The following is a 5000-nucleotide window of genomic DNA, read 5'->3' as shown; positions in this document are numbered from 1 at the left end:
AGACACCGTATGTGGAAGGCTTTCACAACTTTTAAATGACGTCTGCGGCTGGTCCAAGCTTCTGAGCTGTAGAATAGGTTATCAAATACCCGAAAGCGTAAACTGCTGAAAGATACGAATGCGAGGTGGACTATTGGCTGAACTTCATCTTTTGCGTTGTGTTTTGGTGTATGTTGCCAAGGTAGGTGAACTGTTTGACTTTTTTAAGCTGTACACCATTGGTTTGAAAAACAAGGGACGGAGTTGGGGCTGTTCTGTGTTGTGAAGGCATCTCTATCCTCCTTGTGTTGACATGTAAACCCACGGACTAGTAGACTGCAGAAAACATTGATATAGCATGTTGTAGGGCTTCTGCAGAGTGAACCAGCAGGGCACAGTCGTCAGCGTATTGCAGTCCTTTGAGATGAGCGGTAGTAAGTCTGGTACGAGACCGTAGGCGACGGAGGTTAGATAGATTCCCATCTAGGCTGTATTGTATCTGCACTCCGTTATCATCGTTAAACTTATCGTGGCTAAGGGTTGTGACAACAGTGACAAACAGGTTGAATATCACGGGTGCCAGGACACAGCCTTGCTTAACTCCCACTTCAGCAGTGAAGGGCTCTGATTTTTGCCTTCCCGCTAGAACACAGGCCTTCATTCCCTCATGAAAGTTTTTGAGGATGTTGAGAAATTTTGGAGGGGTATCAAACTTATGGAGGACCCTCCAAAAGAGTTCTCTGTTTATTCTGAAAAATACCTTTGTTAGGTTCGTGAAGGCCAGGTATAGATTACAGTTCTGTTCGTGGGATTTCTCTTGAATTTGGTGTATGGAGAATACCATGTCTGTTACTTCGGTCTATTCTGAAGCCACATTGCGTAGTTTCTCGATTTTCTATTTTTTCGGGTTATTTAAGGGATTACAGTTCACCTTCCTGTTTGGAGCTCTGATGGGATAAAATGGGCGTATCTAGAGTCTCATTTTGAATCTTATGAGTCGATGGTCGGTCTAGCACTCTGCTCCTTTCATTGACCGGGTCAGGAACACGTCTTTCCAGTCTTGCTGCCGGACATTGACATAGTCGAGAAGATACCAGTGCTTGGATCTAGAAAACATCCAGGAGGTCTTATTATTATCATTATTTTTGTTTTTTTGGTTGAAAGAATGTGATAGTCAGGTTGTGCTCTGAGCATAGTGTTAGGAGTCTAAAACCATTGCTGTTGCTGTTGTCTGCCAAATACATTCCTCCAAGTTTAAGCGTTTTATCTGACTTTGGCATTGAAGTCTCCAAGAAATATGATTTTGTTATGTTGCAAAATTCTGCGGAGAGCTAAGTCCGGTGACTCGTAGATAGTATATATTATCAAAGTGTTGAGAGTAGGTGCATCGGAAGTGATGACTGTTCCATAGCAACCCTTAGTGAGTGGTATGCGCCTGGTCATCAGTCTTTCACTTAAGCCGGTTGGGTGCCCGGTGGTCTTTTCGAGTAGTGTATTACAGACTACAAATCCGACGCCATGCAGTCCTCGAGCATCTTCAGAATAACCTTTCAAAGGAAAGTTTATCCTTCACCTTTAGCGAGTCCTCTTCAGAGAGGTGAGTTTCACTGAGTGCAGCAAAGTCTATATTGTATTTCTTCAGTTCATGAGCAATAAGCGCTGTGCATCTGTGAGGCCGGGTTCTAATTTCTTTGGAATCTAGGAGAGTATGGATGTTCCAAGTAGCGATCGTGAAAGGGATATGTTGTTTACTAGTTTGTTCAGTGGTAGGTCAACCGCATAAGAGGTTCTTAGATGGTCGCGGTGAACCACACACACACATACACACACACACACACACACACAAACACACACACACACACAAACACACACACACACACACACACACACACACACACACACACACACACACACACACACACACACACACACACACACACACACACACACACACACACACACACACACACACACACACACACATACACACACACACACACACACACACACACACACACACACACACACACACACACACACACACACACACACACACACACACACACACACACACACACACACACACACTCACAAGTTAACCTAAATGAGGTCAAGTAAGCTGAGGACAGGTAAGGTTGCTGCACCTCCCCAAATCACTTTCCCATAGACATACACCCTTTTTGTTAACGTAACTTTCTTATGTGTAACTGCAACATTTTTTCTTCATTCTGGAGGTGTAATACACGAAAGTATGTACTGTTTTCAAGTTTCTGTTTTCCTGTGGTAATTTTGTGTACAACTTTCACGTTGATATTTGCTCTTAAAGGTGATCATTCACTTTATATAAAAAAAAAAATAATAATCGAGATTCACTCTTTCAGAGAGAAGGAGAATAGTTATCAAGGGTTTTCTTCATATGCGAAAAACCTTGGTTCCCGCTAGGAATGTCGACTACGTATATGGGGAATGGAGCAAGAAGCTACACAGTAACCCTGCTGGTCAGTGACGTGAAAAATGTCGTTATCATCTCATCTTCGGATGGTCACTTGACCTTAATTCCTTATTTGGCCTTAAAGATGGTTTTGGACATGTGTATCTGTCAATCTTGTTTAGGTTTATGATGTGAGTAACGCATGACTTGCAGTCATTCTTCTTTACTCCTTCTTCTCTCCTTTCATAATACACATTCCGTTTCCATATATGCATAACCTGTATAAACACACATAACCTTACATGCATATCTTTCTGGAGAAATTAATACACACCTACATAGATATTTGTATACATGAACGCATACATACACGAATTCACTATCATATTCATATACAGATAAAACTATAATCAGTTTGCTTTAACTGCATACACATATAGATATATACATGCATTCATGTTGGTGGAAAAGTTTATCTATATATATATATATATATATATATATATATATATATATATATATATATATATAAATATATATATATATATTGAAGTATGGAAGACAAATGAGTGGAAGGGTGGCGAGTTAAACACAAAGAACAGTTGGAGTTTTATTCACTGGCGTTTCGTCCTTACCAGGACATTCTCAAAGTACATACAGTTTCAGAAAATTAACAGCTTATATAATCCATCCTTGCCGTGTTCCCCTCCCTCTATACTCTCACCCGTCCTCTACCCTTTTTTTTCATGTGACTCCGACCATGTCACTTCCCCCTCCGTTCTCAATTGTCCATTTTACCTCCTTGACAATCAGAGTACTTACCGCTCCTGCTGATTTTATAAACCCTTCCCTATGGTTGATGCAGGGGTGGGAAGTAATGTAGGCTGCCTCCACTATTTTTCTTTTCTTTTTCTCTAGACCTTTGTGGAGTACCTCTATTTTTTTCCAATCTGGAAGATGACCACATTGGTCTAAATGAACTACTAGTGAGTTGGAGGTATCTGAGTTTAGTGAATACTTTGAAGAATTTTTAGAGGATGAAATAAAATATATTTTAAAAGTATTCACTAAACTCAGATACCCGGAAGGACTACTGCACATATTGAGGAAGAAAGCAACGGTAATAATGAGAAGGAAGAAGGACGACTGGTCCGGAGAATGCAGGGCGGGGTTTTTGTCCGTCCCCAACTCAAAGTACGCGGAGGAGTTGGGACATATTCTCACAAAAGCGGGTGTGAGCGTTGCTTTCTCCACGGGTGAAAAATTAGGAGAAGTTGTCAAGAATAGAAATAAATCAGAAAAGGATATAGAGAAGGGCGCGATTTACAATATACCATGTGGTGGTTGTCCGTTAGGATATTATGGAGAGACAGGAAGATCAGTGGAGCTACGGACATATGAGCACAAAAATGACGTCAGAGCTCACAGAACCTCCAACTCACTAGTAGTTCATTTAGACCAATGTGGTCATCTTCCAGATTGAAAAAAAAATAGAGGTACTCCACAAAGGTCTAGAGAAAAAGAAAAGAAAAATAGTGGAGGCAGCCTACATTACTTCCCACCCCTGCATCAACCATAGGGAAGGGTTTATAAAATTAGCAGGAGCGGTAAGTACTCTGATTGTCAAGGAGGTAAAAAGGACAATTGAGAACGGAGGGAGAAGTGACATGGTCGGAGTCACATAAAAAAAAAAAAAGGGTAGAGGACGGGTGAGAGTATAGAGGGAGGGGAACACGGCAAGGATGGATTATATAAGCTGTTAATTTTCTGAAACTGTATGTACTTTGAGAATGTCCTGGTAAGGACAGAACGCCAGTGAATAAAACTCCAACTGTTCTTTGTGTTTAACTCACCACCCTTCCACTCATATATATGTATATATATATATAAATATATATGTGTATATATATACTTATACATATATATATATATATATATATGTATATATATATATATGTATTTATATATATATATATTTATATATATATATATATGAGAAATTCGCTACTGGACTGCGATCATCAATCAGATAATTTTTATGGCCGTCGCGCATAGGACTCGAACCTATCGCTCTGAGGCCAAGAGGCTTCCGAAACGGTGCCTTAATCCGCTCGGCCACTGGAGGTACAAAACTCTCTGAACTCGGAACGCTACTGACAGCGATCATTCCTAATCTCGGAAAACAGTAGCGTTTCGAATTAAGAGAATTTTGTACCTCCAGTAGCCAAATGTATTAAGGTATCGTCTCGGTAGCCTCTTGGCCTCAGAGCGGTAGGTTCGAGTCCTATGCACGATGGCCATGAAAATTATCTGATTGATGTTGCTGTCCACTAGCACATAATTACAATTGCAAATGCGTGAAAAGGATTCGTTACGGTCCTTACCCCCTGCTACGAGTTGAGGTCGGCTCTCTGGTGAAAAAGGAAATTGGGTCTTAGGCAGCGATCTTTCCTAATCTCGGAAACCAGTAGCGTTCCGAGTTCAGAGACTTTTGAACCCCCAGTAGCCGAGCGGATTAAAGCACCGTCTCAGTAGTCTCTTGGCCTCAGAGCGGTAGGTTCGAGTCCTATGCGCGATGGCCATAGAAATT

Source organism: Oratosquilla oratoria, chromosome 32, assembly GCF_046742065.1.
Source record: "Oratosquilla oratoria isolate Oo_2021 chromosome 32, ASM4674206v1, whole genome shotgun sequence".
NCBI classification, from domain to species: Eukaryota; Metazoa; Arthropoda; class Malacostraca; order Stomatopoda; family Squillidae; genus Oratosquilla; species Oratosquilla oratoria.
The sequence above is the reverse complement of the archived record's forward strand: the minus strand, read 5'-3'. Positions refer to the sequence as shown.